This window comes from Gossypium hirsutum, chromosome A06, assembly GCF_007990345.1.
Source record: "Gossypium hirsutum isolate 1008001.06 chromosome A06, Gossypium_hirsutum_v2.1, whole genome shotgun sequence".
Taxonomy (NCBI): Eukaryota; Viridiplantae; Streptophyta; class Magnoliopsida; order Malvales; family Malvaceae; genus Gossypium; species Gossypium hirsutum.
In genome coordinates this window covers 36802460-36819820 of record NC_053429.1, presented here as the reverse complement: position 1 = coordinate 36819820, position 17361 = coordinate 36802460, and the positions used below count along the sequence as shown (strand labels likewise).

Below are 17361 nucleotides of genomic sequence, written 5' to 3'. Positions count from 1 at the left end.
GAGAAACCTTGAAATTTCGGCCTAATGATGAAGATGGACAAAAATTGGCTTTTAATTTTGTTTTTAATTCATTTTAATAACTAAATGACCAAAATGCCCTTAATTAAAAACTGTGGTGTTTTATTTTCCTTTAGGTATTTTTGTCCAAACTAGTATAATTGTCTAATTACTATCCAAAGACCTCCACTTTAAAAACCCATTACTCACAAGTACTTAATACCTTTGTGAACTAGAACACACATTTTACAACTTTTGCAATATAGTCCTAAATATCAAATTGGACCCTGTATCGATAAAATTTCTAAACGAAATTTTCAAACAATCATGCAATCATGCCATAGACCTTAAAATGATAATAAAATAAATTTTTATACCTTAGATTTATGGTTTCAGAACCACTGTTCCGTTTAGGTCCTATTTCGGGATGTTACATTTCTCCCCCCTTAAGGATTTTCATCCCCAAAAATCTTACCTGTGAAGAGATTTGGGTACTGTTTTTGCATAGCCTCTTCAAGCTCCCATGTAGCCTCGTCTACCCCATGTCTATTCCATAGTACTTTCACAAGTGCAATACTATTGTTCTTTAATTGTTTTACTTCTCAAGCTAGAATCTTTACCGGTTCTTCACTTTAAGTCATGTCTGGCTGAATCTCAACCTCTGTCTGAGAAATCACATGTGACGGATCTGAATGATAACGACGTAGCATAGACACATGAAATACATTATGAATCTTCTCTAACTCAATCGACAAAGCTAACCGATATGCTAATGGTTCGAATCTCTCAATCACTTCAAACGGTCCAATAAAACATGGACTTAGTTTGCCTTTCTTGCCAAATCTGAGAATTTTCTTCCACGGGGATACTTTCAAAAACACTTTGTCACCAACTTGATACTCAATCTCTTTTCTCTTCAAATCTGCATATGACTTTTGTCTGTCTGAAGCTACTTTCAAGTAATCTCTGATGACTTTTACTTTCTCTTCTGTTTCCTTAACTAGATCAACCCCGTAAATCTGATTTTCCTTAAGCTCTGTCCAATACAATGGTGTGCGACATTTATGTCCATACAAAGCTTCATAAGGTGCCATCTTCAAACTCAACTGATAACTATTATTGTAAGTAAACTCTACTAATAGTAAATATTTTTCCCAACTGCCTTGGAATTCCAGTACACAGCATCTAAGCATATCTTCAAGTACCTGAATAACTCTCTCTGACTGACCGTTAGTTTGAGGATGGAAAGCTGTACTAAACCTCAACTTTGTGCCCAAAGCCTCCTGTAATTTCTTCTAAAACCGTGAAGTAAATCTTGGATCTCTGTCTGAAATGATTGATAATGGTACCCCGTGTAGTCTGACTATCTCTGAAATATATAACTCGGCCAACTTGTCAAGTGAATAATCCATACGAACTGGGATAAAATGAGCTGACTTCGTTAACTTATCAATCACAACCCATAATGCATCTTTCTTTCTTGGTGTCAACGGCAATCCTGTCACAAAATCCATAGTAACTCAATCCCATTTCCACTCAGGGACTAGCACAGGCTGCAATAAACCTGAAGGTACCTGATGTACGGCATTTACCTACTGACAGATCAAGCATCTAGAAACAAACTCTGAAATGTCCCTTTTCATTCCTACCCACCAGTACATTTTCTTCAAATCATTATACTTCTTTGTACTACCTGGATGAATAGACAAAGAACTACTATGTGCTTCCTGTAAGATCTTTCGAATAAGCTCATCATTCTTCGGTACGCATACCCTGTCTCTGAACATCAAACAACTGTCAAAATTGATCTGAAAATCTGACTCTATATCTGACTCACACTGATCTCTTTTGGCTAACAACTCACTGTCATTTTTCTGAGCTTCACAAATTTCTTCAAGAAACATCGATTTAGCTCTCAACTCAGCTAAGATAAAACCATCATCTGATAAAGCTAGACTAGTGTTCAAAGCTCTTAATGCAAACAAAGATTTCCTACTCAAAGCATCAACAACAACGTTTGCCTTACCTAGGTGATAATCGATCACTAGCTCATAATCTTTAATTAATCTTTGCCTCAAATTCAAATCTTTTTGAGTCATCAAATATTTCAAACTTTTGTGATCAGTGAATATGTGGCACTTCTCACCGTACAAATGATGTCTCTAAATCTTCAGTGCAAAAGCAATGACAGTTGGCTCTAAATCATGTATCGGATAGTTCTTCTCATGTGGCTTTAGCTGTCTAGAGGCATAAGCAATTACCTTCCCTTTCTGCATAAGTACACAACCAAATTCATTCATGGCCGCATCACTGTAAATCACAAACTCCTTACCTGGTTCTGGTTGTACTAAAATAGGAGCTTTAGTCAACAATGCTTTTAACTTGTCAAAACTCTGTGAACACTTCTCAGTCCATTAAAACTAGGCATCCTTTCGCAGCAATCTTGTCAGCGGGGTAGCTATCATAGAAAATCCCTCTACAAATCATCTATAATATCCGGCAAGACCAAGAAAACTTCTAACTTCTGATACATTTCTAGAAGGCTTCCAATCAACAATGGCTAAAATCTTGCTCGGATCAACCTTGATACCTTCACCTGAGACAATATGTCCAAGAAAACCAACTTCTCGTAACCAGAACTCACTTTTGCTGAACTTGGATACAACTGATTATCTCTCAGAATCTATAAAATTGTTCTCAAATGCTCTTTATGCTCAGTCTCATCATGAGAATAAATCAAGATATCATCAATGAACATAACTACAAACTAATCCAAGTACGGTCTGAAAATTCGGTTCATTAAGTCCATGAAAATGGTAGGAGCATTAGTTAAGCCAAACGGCATCACAAGGAACTCATAATGAACATACCTAGTCCGAAAAGCAGTCTTCAGGACATCTGACTCTTTAACTCGCAACTGATAATATCCGGATCTCAAATCTATCTTGGAGAACACAGTGGCTCCCTTCAATTGATCAAACAGATCATCAATTCTAGGCAATGGATACTTGTTCTTTACTGTTACCTTGTTAAGTTGCCGATAATCTATGGACAATCTCATCGATCCGTCTTTCTTTTTCACAAATAGCACTGGTGCACCCCATGGTGAACTACTGGGTCTTACAAAGCCTTTATCTGTTAATTCCTGCAACTGAGCTTTCAATTCTTTCAATTCCAACGGGGCCATTCTATAAGGAGCAATAGAAATGGGTGTGGTACCTGGAATCAACTCAATACCAAACTTAACTTCTCTAACAGGAGACAAACTTGGTAATTCTTCCAGAAACACATCGGGAAACTCACATACCACAGGCACTGATTCAATTTTCAATTCTGGATCTTTAGTGTTCAACACAAAAGCAAGATAAGCTTCATACCCCTTTCTCAAACATTTCTGAGCAGACATAACAAAAATTATGGCAAATGAACTATCTGACTCTTCTGAATTAACCCGAAGAATTTCACCATTTTCACACTTCAACTCAATGAATTTCTTTCCACAATTCACTATCACATCATGTGTAGTCAACCAATCCATACCAAGAATCACATCAAACTCATCAAATGGCAATAGCATGAGATCGGTCGAAAAACAGTAGCCTCTAATCATCAAAGGGCAATTTCTACATACTTTATCTATTAATACATGCTTGCCTAATGGATTCGATACTTTAATCACAAATTCTGTAGATTCTATAAGCATACTCACACTAGGCATCAATTTCATGTAAACATATGAATGGGTTGAACCCGGATCAATCAAAGCAATAACTCTAGTATCATGAAGAGAAAATGTACCCGTAATCACATCGGGAGAGGATGCCTCTTCGCGAGCACGGATAGTATAAGTCCTCGCAGGTGCTCTAACATCTGGCATCACTACTAAATCTCTAGATGCACTTCCATTATTTGCCCCAGCTCCCAGATTTCTCAGTGGTTTGCCTTTGGCAGGAGCTTTTCCTGATCTTACACTCAGTATTGCTTCCCTTTTAATCATCGGGACATTCCCGAATAAAATGGTCTGGTGCACCACATCAGAAACAACCTGTCTCAGTTGCTCGACACTAACCTGGGTGACGCCGACCACATCGGGGACACTCTGGTCTATCAGGCTGAACGTTGCCAACACTTGCAATCAAAGTGGTCTGAGCTTTTGGACTCATAAATCTTCTGCCTCTGTTTCGGCTAGAATATCCAGCTGAAAAATTAGATCTAGTGGAGAACTCTCTAGGCCTCTTGGATGTAGACTGAAATGACTTGCTCATTAGTCTTTTCTTCGTGTCTTGCGTCTCAATTTCAACTTTGCCCTTTCTTTTTAACAGCTCCTCTGCCTTACAGGCTCTCTCAACTAGGATAACAAGCTCTTTTATTTCTAGGACACCAACAGACAATCGGATATCATCATTATGCCCATCCTCAAATCTTTTGCACATAATAGCCTCTGTAGACACACTCTCGAGCATAATTGTTGAGTCTAATAAACTCACGCTCATATTCAGTCACTGTCATATTGCCCTGTTTCAACTCTAGAAACTCTTTTCTTTTCTGGTCAACAAACCTCTAACTGATGTACTTTTTACGGAATTCCTCCTGAAAGAAGTCCCAAGTGACTCTCTCTTTCGGTACAATTGATACAAGTGTCTTCCACCAATGGTAGGTCGAATCTCTAAGTAGTGATACAACACATTTCATACATTCCTCAGGTGTGCAGGATAACTTATCAAAGTCTCTGATAGTATTCTCGAGTCAAAATTATGCCTTTTCTGCATCATCATCTTTTGTAGCTTGAAACTCTTCGGCTCCTTATTTTCTGATTTTATCAACTGGTGGTTTTTCTTTTATAACCGTACCTGTGACTGGGGAAGCTACATAGGTGGTCTGATGATCATGAGGGGGTGGAGGTCTAACAGCCGGATTCGTTCAAACGAACTCGGCAAACCATTCATTCATAGCTTGGAAGAAGGCTTTTTGAGCCCCTCCTCCCTGACTAACTGTAACGGGCCTTTCACAACTATTTGGTGACATCGTCCCTTATACGGGAGTGGGCATGTTACTCTCTACATCATCTGCACCAGCTTGTTTGGGATCCATAACTATAAAAGAAAATATTTTAAAATCGTCAAGAGTTGTCACACTATCAACACATATGTATAGCTAGACTCTTACTCATACTAAATATTTCGAGAACCGACTAAACCTTTGCTATAATACCAATAAATGTAATGCCCCGAAATCGAAACCGTCGCCAGAGTCGAGCACGAGCTGTTAACGGACTTAATTCATAAATTAAACAGCTCAAACAATTTATTTTAGAACTTCCAGACAAGTTGGCTAACTGCGTCACAGTCGCTTAAAAATTCACATCTCGAGTTACGAAACTCGAAATCCAATTCTGTAAATTTTCCCTGAAATCAGACTCATATATATATCAACTAAATATTTTCTATAATTTTTAGTCGGGCCAACTAGTACAGTTTATTAGCTAAAGTCTCCCCTATTTCAGGGTTTGACAACTCTAACCCCTGTGTATTACGAGTTAAATATCTCCCTGTACAGAGTTTCAATTATTATGCTGTTTATTTCCCATAAACCTAGACTCAATAAGGAATCTGTACATGTAATGCATGACTTCTAATTATCTTTTTACAATTTTTGGTGAATTTCCAAACTCAAAATAGGGGATCTAGAAATCGCTCTGGCCCTATTTCACAAAAATTTAAATATATCATAAAATATAACTCATATACCTGTTTTGTTCCATCCATACGAAAATATACTCATATAGCTTTAATTCTATATCTCATTCACTATCAAAATCCATTTCTACTATTTTTAGTGATTTTCCAAATTCACGTCATTATTGCTGTCCGATACTGTTTTAAAGCTAATTTCACCTTTTTCATGATTTCCATGGAATAACTCGCATTTAGGCATACATAACACCAAACATGTCCTTGATTAGCCATTCCAATAGCTAATCATTATCAAGCATTTACATACCATTCATCACCCATGTCATAAGATCATACACACAAAATGGCTACGATCCTATACATGCCATACTCAAAATGAAATGTCTAGCTATACCAAAATAATCCCTGTGATAGTGTGCCCAGAGCTCCGACGTACTTTACGATCCCCGTGTTAGCTTGAAAAAACTATAAAAAGAAGGAAAATAAAGGCAGTAAGCATTAAGCTTAGTAAGTTTGCATGCAAATAAATAACAACATTCATAAGAATTATCTTACTACTTGGCATGATACTACTTAATGCAACTTCATTAATTGTCATAGACATATTTTAAACTTCTTCACTTACTCACTTACTTAAATACTTACTTACTTAATCAAATTAATTAATACATTTTACTTACCTTTTTCCTTATCAAGCATACATGAACATTATGTACTTACCTTTGCTCTTCTAGCATGAACTTATCTTACCTATTTAGTATAACTCGTCTTACCTTACCTTTCCTTGATATTCTCTTTAAATTTTCCCGTTGAACCACTTGGAATACTAAGGATACGCGGGTACCTTACCATTGCCATGACTTGTCATGGTCTTACGTGGTATCCTTTTGAAACTTACCATTGCCATGTCTTGACATGGTCTTACATGGTATCCTTACCTTATGAACTCACCAATGCCATGCCTTGGCATGGTCTTACATGGGACCTTTGCCTTATAGTAGCTTATCAATGCCATGTCTTGACGTGGTCTTACATGATTTCTTTGCCTTAGAAACCTTACCAATTGCCATGCCTTGGCATGGTCTTACATGGTATCCTTAAACCCTAATGTCATGACATTTGTATCCTACACATTCCTAAGGTTCAACCGGGACTTTCTGAAATTACTTCTCTGTCAATTCATGCTTGAGTCTTCTTTGAATAATTTCATAAAATAAATATACACATGCTGGAAATTAACAAAATTAACATAAAATAATAGAATATTGCTTTTATTTACCGCAAACTTACCTCGAAACAAAATACGATCAACTATATCGATTTAGTCCACTATCTTTTTCTTTCCCCGATATAACTCCGGATTTTGTTCTTCTTGATCTATAATAAAAAAAATTAGCTTATTTAATGCTCACATTTATTAAAACAGTCCTTGACCCAAACTTTGGCAAAATTACAATTTTCCCTTAAACTTTTACATATTTACACTTTTTCCCCAAGGCTCGAAAATTAAACTTCATCCTATTTTCTTATGTTTTATGACATGCTGATCATTTTTCCCTTCTATGACAACATCAAATTCTCACTCTAACATGTACTTATGACTATTGGGTATTTTTACCGATTAAGCCCATTTACTCGTTTTCACTTAAAACCGAGTAGCACAAGTTGTCTAACATAATTTAAAACCTCATATTCTATCATAAAACACCAAAATACACAAATTTTACCTATGGGTATTTTTCCAAATATGAACCATAGGTTGAATTATTGCTAGAATAAGCTTATTCAAGTTACCGGGACTCCAAAAACATAAAGAACATTAAAAACGGGGCTTGGAATCACTTACTATGGAGCTTAGAGGCTTGGAACAAACCCTAGCTATGGAGAAACCTTGAAATTTCGGCCTAATGAAGAAGATGGACAAAAATTGGCTTTTAATTTTTTTTAATTCATTTTAATAACTAAATGACCTAAATGCCCTTAATTAAAAACTATGGTGTTTTATTTTCCTTTAGGTATTTTTGTCCAAACTAGTATAATGGTCTAATTACTATACAAGGACCTCCACTTTAAAAACCCATTACTCACAAGTACTTAATACCTTTGTGAACTAGAACACACATTTTACAACTTTTGCAATATAGTCCTAAATATCAAATTGGACCTTCAATCGATAAAATTTCTAAACGAAATTTTCACACAATCATGCAATCATGCCATAGACCTTAAAATGATAATAAAATAAATTTTTATACCTCAGATCTGTGGTTTCGCAACCACTGTTCTGTTTAGGCCCTATTTCGGGATGTTATAATTTTCCAAGCCTTATTTCTCACCTTTTTTTACCTTGCACCTACAACAACATTTTAATATATTCACCAACCAATTCAAGACAAATGAATCAATCTAATGATCAAGTTTTATTCATGACAAATTTACTCATGCTTTCAAGAATCATCTTACCCTTTTTTTAAACATATACTTACCCAAGTGTGATTATATCTAAGATACTAATCCATGCATACCCACATACCAAGCATTGCATAACTTCATGCATAAATATATTAAATATGTTATCAATAGTCATTCCAATGGCTACATACAACCAAAACATTTACATACCCTCACTTGACACCATTAGCCTATACATGTCATTTTACCAAAGTAAGTTTCCTATTTATACCAAAAGTGGCTGGAGGATAGTGTGATGATGCTTCGATCGATTCTAACCTTTACAAGCTTCCAAGCACTATAGAATAGAGAAAAGAAAACTGAGTAAGCATTTCAAATTCTTAGTAAGTTCGTATAACAGGAATTTAACTTACCATATATTTACATTTAAGATAAGCATACAAAAATGCATCCAAGCAATTTGGCTAATAGCCTAAAACACACAACTTCACCGATCATGTTAGTCAAATAATTCATATAATACCAAGAACATGGATGAGCTCATCATTTAATGATTTTCATGTATATATGCTTTTCATATCATTATTCTATATTACATGTACATTTCCATGACAAATCATTTCAAGTTCAGTTTAACCATATCAGAATTTTATTCATTGAATTTATTTCAAATATTGATGGATACACTCATGTAGTACACTACAAGTGTACAAAACTGAAATCCATCAATTCATATCTTAGGGTACCCAAATAGGGCACATAATCAGGAAACACTCTCTCTAGCCATGTAATAGGATGCTCATGTGAGCCATGTATCAAGAAGCTTATTTGGGCTAAACAAGAAACTCATAAGAGTTTAGAACAGGAAGCTCATTGAGCTTAATAGGTAACTGCAAAGAGTTATTAACAGGGAGCTCCAGATAGCATAACAGGGAGTTCAAGCAAGCCATATCAGAAAGTTCATAATCAGGGCACTTACGAAGTGCTGCGCTTGTGTTCGTAATAATTACTGGATCACAACCGATCGAATGTGTAATAGGACGCTCACAAAGAGCTGCGATAATGCGCAATACATGTAGAATCACTACAATCAGGATGATCGTAGAAACTATATAACAGGACACTCAAGAGGCTTATAATAGGATTGCTCGCCCGAGCTATGTTTTGTCCATAACATATGCATGATCACATTCAATATGGGAAATCATGTATCCATAGAATTTCATTATTCAAACGAAACTTATCATTTTCTGAACATTAACGGGCATGTGATTATTTCATACATTTATAACATTTATATAATTCATGCAAACACATACCACATTCAATTCAAGTATAAAAATAAACACAAATTAGTTGCACGAACTAACCTCGACACTTGTTCGTCTAGGTAAACCTATTAATCTAACACCTTTTCTTTTCCTCGATCTAACTCTTTATTGAGTCTTTCCAGTTCCAATTAAGCCAAGAAAGGTTGCTTGAATGTTTTTCTCTTTCCTAGGGTTTCCATGTTTTAATTTGGGGAAGATGATGAAAATAAGATGATATTTTCTATTTAATTTAATTATCTTCTTTTAATTTTTTTCACTTTCTAATTTAGTCCTTTTCCTTTTCTATTTTTTCATGGATGATTCATCAAAAAATCTGCTAACTCCATTTAATGGTTTAATTGCCATATAAGGACCTCAAGTTTTGAATTTTATAACTATTTGGTACATATAGCTACTAGAACTCAACTTTTGGATTTTCTGCAATTTGGTCCTTTCCATAATTAGACACATAATCGGTAAAATTTTCTTATCAAAATTTTCATATAACATTCCTATCATAATGCAGACCATGCAATAATTTTAAAATAATTTTTCTTTCAAACTAGGATTCGTGCTCCCAAAACCACTGTTCCGATTTCACTAAAAATGGGATGTTACAAGTTTTGGAGTTTGGAAAGATTTTAGGTTTGAAGTACGATGTTGTGATACAGAGATGTGGTGTGACAAAAACATTTTGATTTTAAAAGTCCTAGGAGCTTCGAAGTTTCATGTCGTAACACCAAGATTCAATGTCATGACATCACCCTTATTTTCTCTATTTTAGAGTTTTCAGGGCGTGTTGATCCCTCCATTTTATCCCTAAACTCAATTAGGTCCCTGATAGGCTCCCTTTGACTACCTTAGGCCAAAATCCTTCTATAATTACAACTTCCTAACCTAATTAAAATCCAAAATAATATCCTAAAATTCAACTGAACAAATTTTACAACAGTTTATTAAAGTTTTATCATGAATTTTAGTGTGGCTACCAGACTCATCCTATAGCTTCCGCGTTCCATGCATTGCCATTTTTCTCCTTTGGGGATCGTCTTGATCCGTCCAACAATTAATTTTCTTTCCGGGGTTTTTCCACTAGTCATGCTCCCTCGATCTTTTAGTACCTACATACATCAAACTAGAACAATACCTTTGAAAAAAGGTTGTTAGGGGTGCTAAATTGAAATACATAACAATCCTCCCCTATTTTACTCTCATATTCTGCATTTTGGGAATCATAGCCACATCTTAATATTTCTATTTCATCATCGATCTTCATTTTTAACACGTTCTTTTCTAGATCAATGGTCAATCTAGACGTAGCCAACAATGGCTAACCTAATAGAATGAGAATATCTTGGTCCTCTTCTCGAAGTTGAGGAAAACAAAATCGACGGGGATTATAAAACCCCTAACTTTAACCAATATACCCTCAAGTACACCTTTGAGATGTACAAGAGATCATTCAGCTAATTGAAATGTAATTTTCGTATTTTTCAGCTCCCCCAATCTGAGTTTTTAGTATGTGGATAAGGGTGTCAAATTTATGCTAGCCCCTAAGTCACAAAGGACTTTATTAAAATGTTTGTTCCCAATCTTTACAATAAGTGTACAACTTTCTAGATTGTTTAGCTTCGGGGGTATTTTACGAGCAATTATTACATTACAAGAAGTGTTAATTTTTATTCGCTCACCTTTATTCAGCATAATTTCTTTTAAGTATTTAGCATACTTCAGCATCCTATCAATAAGCTCAAGTAGTGAAAATTTTACATTAAGAGATTTAAAAAGGTTTAGAAAACTTACGAATCCTTCCTCATCCCTTCGTTGCTTGTCCTTGGACCTCGATTGGAACAGTACATTCTTTTGCACTAGTTTTGAACATAGAGTATTTTCCAACTCAGTTATCGATTTAGATCTTTCCTCCGTTTTGACTTCAACTTTTGGCTCATCAAGGTTTTGGTCTTCTGTCTCGACCTCACTGTCCTCCTTGCTAACGAGCTTTTCTAAGTTTACTAAAGTTTTACTCAAATAGAGTGAGATTGCATTTACATGCTCTTTTCTATCCTTCTAGGGGCTGTTCTCGGTATTACTTAGAATACTCGTGCCCATTTTCCTCTACATCTTATTCAATGCACTCAAGATATTGTGCATCTCTTCCTTTAACTCGTCCATATTGGTACTATTTATGCGCATTCGGTCTTTACATGTTGAATGCCAGACGTCATGAGTTGCATCTCATTTTTAATCCGATCCAAGCGTTGATCACAACCAAGGTAGTCATTACTCATGGATATCTATTGAGATCTTTGCAAGTGTAGGGGTTGGTATGGTGGGTTTTTAATGTTTGGAGTTGGGTTTTTGCTACCTTGGTTACGCCCCTACCTTAGATTTGGGTGCTCCTTCCAACCGATGTTATGCGTGTTTGAATAGGGATTTCCATCCATATTACCCAAATAATTCAATTCTTCTGATTTGGTTTCCGAGTACGACGTGTAGCTTCAAGCAGCATCATTCATTGATAGCTTAACAATGGTCTCTAAACGATGCAATTTCTCCAAAATTTGTTGATATTTGTCATCTTCCCTAACCACTTTAGTCGTCTATGATTTCAAGCTATAAAAAAAGTTCTCGTTAGGCCACATGTATGACTTCATTGCCATGTCCTCGATCAATTGACAGGCTCACTCGTAGGTTTTGTTCATGAAGGCCCCGACCAATTCGTCATTTAAGTCGACTCTTAAGCACTCATCAAATCTATTATAAAAAAATTACAATTGAAGCCAATCTTACGTACTATGGTGCAGGCATTTCCTAAGTAGCAACTTGAAGTGTTCTCATGCTTCATATAAATTCTCACCTTTGAATTGCTTAAAATTAGCAATGCCGCACCTTAATTGGATGGTTCAACTAATAGGGAAAATTTTGTGTGAAAATTTCCTCGCTAAGTTGTCCCATGTTGTGATGAAGCCTGGCTCGTGGAAATCGAGCTATTCATAAGCATCGTCACAAAGTGAGAATGAGAACAAATGGAGAAGGACCGTGTCCGTTCTATTTGAACGTGTCGCAAAAATGACGGAATCTCTTTAAATGCTGGTTCGAGCCTTGCATCATTTCACCCCGAAATTGTAAATTATTTTGTATCATTTGGATGGTGGTTGTCTTAATTTCAAATTTTTTTTGCATTAATTGCAGGCCTCTTGATACTACTTCGAATAGTGTTTAAAGTGGGAAGCACATATTCACGCAATGTCCTATCTGGCTGAGCCATCAGTGGCTCTCTTCTGAGCTATGCTGGTGGTTCGATGGTTTTTTTTCAAACGGTGGGTTTCCTCATGGCAAAGTCAGCCACTACAGGTGGATTGTTTTGCATTTACTATCGGGCTCGCCTTAATATTCTCTCCAGTTCAGGATCTAGCTCGACTAGAATAGTTCCACATCGAGTCATACATTGAAATAAAAGTGAAGTTAAAATAAATTAAAATCAAATAAACAATAAAAATCAAATAAAAAAATTCGTATTTATAATCCTAAATTTTCCTATATATCCTATTAAAATGCAAAAAATTAAATTCAAGTCTAATGCCAAAACCTCTCGGCAATGGTACTAACAACTTGACCACTGCCAGATGTGCGAACGTCTGGACTAGAAATACTATAGCAAAATGGATAAATAATTAAACAATGGTGTCCACAAGTATATGGGTAAAATTGTAATATAGATTAGTGTTACAGCAAAACACTTCGGGAAGCATTCTGAGGATCGTACCCAAGGGAGGTTGAATTAAACCTAAATTAACTCTCTACACTAATAGGGCTAAATAATAATGATTTAAAATTATACTACAAAAACAAAATTGAAATGGATTAATTAAACTAACATAAAATTTATCTAAAACTAAAATCAACCAATTAACAATCGAAATAAATCCAATAAAACTAGCAAGGGGTTAACTCACTTCAGTTATTGTAATTAACTTCAAAATTCAGGTTTTATCGAGTTAGCTATTAATTAACCAGTTATTACTTCTTGGCCTCTAACTAATTAACTAATCGACCAATACATACTTACCTCTCAGCCTCCCTTTTTTGACCAGGATAAATTATGATTTACTCGGTAAACTTATCTCTCGATCTCATTTATCCTAAATTACTTCCTAAGGGCGTCACTTCCTAGGGTTTAATCGCACATAATTTAGACCAACTAACTCTTATTTCAACCTTTATTCATCTGTTAATTATTCACACATCGTTAATCTCCCTAAGGAAATTATCTACTCATAGATCTAGATGTAATAATCCCTTAACTCATATTTAACATGCAAGGCAAAAAATTAAATAAAAAGTAAGAAATAGATAAATAAGTCTGTTTCGATCTCAATTTGTGCTCACATACGAAATATCCTTTAACAATCACGAAGAACACTTTGATTGCAATTGGAATCAACAAAAAAAATAATGAAAAACTATTATATTAAAGCCTTGGATCAAAATTGAATCCAAGTTAAACAAGAACAAAACTATGTAAAAGACTAAATTGGGGGGGAAATAAAAACTAAAGTAAAACCTTAAAATAACTAAACGGATCACTTGGCCAAACCTCCTCAAATGAGACTTAACATGCCTATTTATAGAGTTTATGATCAAACCTATTTAAGGTTAATAAACAGTCAAAAAATCTAATTAAGTTACATTGTATGGACTAAAATATCCTTAATTAAAATTTCATCTCATCACCCGATGCTGCAACACCGCAGGATTGATGTAGCGACACTGCCTTCATTTTCTAGTTATTTTAGCTACGGAGTTCGATTTTACGACACCACTTCCTAGTGTTGCGACACTGCAATTTTCCTTCGTCTTTTAAGCCTGAAAATAGTGTCCTACACATTAGATAGAGTTGTTAAATCATCCTTAGTACCATAGTGGCCTTTTAGGTCATAACTTAAAATTACATAAAAACACTTATTTGCATAAATTAAACATAAGATAATAAAATAAAAAATGAAATAAAAACATATAACAATGTTATAAAACATGATCATTAAGTGTCGAAAAGACCTTAATTTGCCACAACGAATTGTGGCAGATCAAGAGACACTTGAGGTAGTTAAGGGATACACCGATGAGCTAGACTCAATAAAGGAGCAACTCAGAGAATTTGTGTTGGTGTCTCTAGGTTTCAATGTGGAAGAGATGCAATAGATGCTCAATTCCACTACGAATGAGCTTAAAATAAGGGATGGTGCTCTCGAGGCCATGGTTATGGCCCTGAAGGAACAAATTGAGGAGCTTAAGGGCGAGTTCATTATCTATAAGGCTACTTTGAGTAATAGGATGTTGGATTTCGAAACAAATCAACGTGAGATGGATGTCCCCAAAACAAAAAAGTTTAAGGGGGCTAGGTCTACAAGGTACGTAGAAAACTTCTTGTGGCATATGAAACAGTACTTCCGTGTGATAGGCATTAAGGATAATTCCATTAAGGTAAACATTCAATTTATTTTACTGATGTTGCTTTTATGATGGCGTTGTAGGTCTACAGATGAGAAACGTGGTGGTACTACCATTAAGATTTGGGAGGAGTTCCAAAGAGAGTTCAAAAAGTAGTTTTACCAATAGTATGTTGAGAAAAAGGCTTGGGCTAAGTTGCACCGGCTTACACAATAAGGCATTGTTCGACAGTATGTTCTGGAGTTCAGTAAGTTGATGCTTCAAATCTCTGACTTGAGTGAGAAAGAAGCATTCTACAGGTTTGAAGAAGAGTTGAAGCCATAAGCAAAACATGAGTTGCATCAACAAGGTATCATAGAGCTTATTGTAGTCATGACCAAGGTAGAATCCTTTATCAAGCTTGGTGTAACACCCCACACCCGTGCCCTTCGCTAAGATGGAATACGAGGTGTTACTAAACTTAATCACATGCATTTAAACGTTTTTGAGTCTCCAAGACTTGATCAAATTTAAAACTTTTTCGAACTTTATTAAAAATCCTTAATATGGGCCTACGAGGCCTCAAACATTCATTAGAAGCCATTCAGAACCAACTCGGGTCCTTAAACCGACTTAATAAAAATGACCCTAGAAACAGGGCACACGTTAGTGTGGTCATTATAACATGGTCGTGCTGATGGCCAGTGTGACACACACGGCCTAAGCATCTAGGGACACGCCCCTATCCCATGCCTTGTGAATTAAATTCTAAATTCGAACCTACAGGGGTTTTCACATAGCCTGACACACGCCCATGTCTATGGCCTGTGTCCTTCACACGGCCATGACACACCCGTGTCCTAGCCCGTGTCCAAAAACCTTAACATTCTGTTTCTGACGTCAGCATCCAATAAGGGGCACACGGCCAAGGCATACGCCCGTGGCCAGAGGCCGTGTCCTCCACACAGCTAAGACACACGGTCGTGTCTCTGCCTGTGTGTTTACTACCATACATTCTAACTTGAAAATTTTACGTGCAGGGGATACATGGCCAAAAAACACGCTCATAGGGCTGACCGTGTATCACACACAGCCTATACACATGCCCGTATGTCTACCCGTGTGGAAAATATAAGGCTACCTACCAAGCCTTTGCCACCCTGAAACACAATCCAACATCAACCATGCCAACAATTTCATATTCATGAAAGACTAGCTTACATTCACATAATAACTTTCAATATTAGCCAATTTCCATGGCCTTATACAAAATGAATCAAATGCTAAAGTAAGCCAACACATTTGGCCAATTAAAAATAACACAAAACTCAAAATTTAGGGTTATAAACATGCCATAATCAAAATAAAATATCTAACTATACCAAGTGCAGCGGGTGATAGTGTGATCGATGCTTCCAACTTCCGATGGTCCTCGAGCTAATTAGGCGGCACTGTAAGAAAATGGAAAGGAGAGGGAGTAAGCATAAAGCTTAGTAAGTTGCATGCAAATAAATATAACAACAACTTTACTATTCATTATCATGCTTATAGTACAAAAGTATGCATAAGCACAACTTACTCATCACTATCCAATACAATTCATATAGCATATATTGATCTCACATCTCATACATTTCAAATAGGTACTTGCACCACTCACAACATGGCTATACTTTCCTCGTTTAACTTAAACTATAACTCTCACCGTTGAACCATTTGGAATGCTATCAGATATTCATTAAACCTCAAACATAGGGTATGATACCGATACAATGTCCTAGACATGGTCTTACACTGGCGCATCCATCAAGTCGATGCCATGTCCCAGACATGGTCTTACACTAACTATCGAAATCGAGGCCGACGCCATGTCCCAGGCATGGTGTTACACTAGCTCTCACATATTCGTGCCGATGCCATGTCCCAGACATGGTCTTACACTAACACCTCTATACGTGCCAATTCCATGTCCCAGACATGGTCTTACATTGACACCTCTATACGTGCCAATGCCATGTCCCAGACATGGTCTTACACTGACACCTCTATACGTGTCAATGCCATGTCCCAGACATGGTCTTACACTGACACATCTCGTAGCCGATGCATGTCCCAGACATGTCTTACACTGGCTTACATCACAACGCCAATACATGTCCCAGACATGTCTTACACTAGCTACCATCTCAATGCCGATGCCATGTCCCAGACTTGGTCTTACACTAGCACACAAATAACCCGAATGTCATGGCACGAATATCCGATTTATTTCCTAAGGTTCAAACGAGAGTTCTACTATCTCAATATTCATCATACATAATCATTTCCACAAACAAGCAATTTATACTATATAAATTCAAATACATATAATAACAATGTAGTTGTATTACTTATATATAACTTACCTTGGTATACAAAATGTAGACGACTAGTTCGGCTTAGTCCACTTGTTTTGCTTTTCCCCGGTCTAGGCCCGAATTTTGTAATTCTTGATCTAAAATGATAGAAATTTATTCATT

General features: G+C 36.2%; 1 non-coding gene across 1 annotated transcript; it reads left to right on the top strand.

Annotated features, from left to right (window-relative positions):
* Positions 1-12202: 12202 nt before the first annotated feature.
* LOC121231278 (small nucleolar RNA R71) lies at positions 12203-12309 on the top strand. The gene has a single exon (XR_005929341.1). It is a non-coding gene; the product is annotated as a small nucleolar RNA R71 (small nucleolar RNA).
* The last annotated feature ends 5052 nt before the right edge of the window (positions 12310-17361 follow it).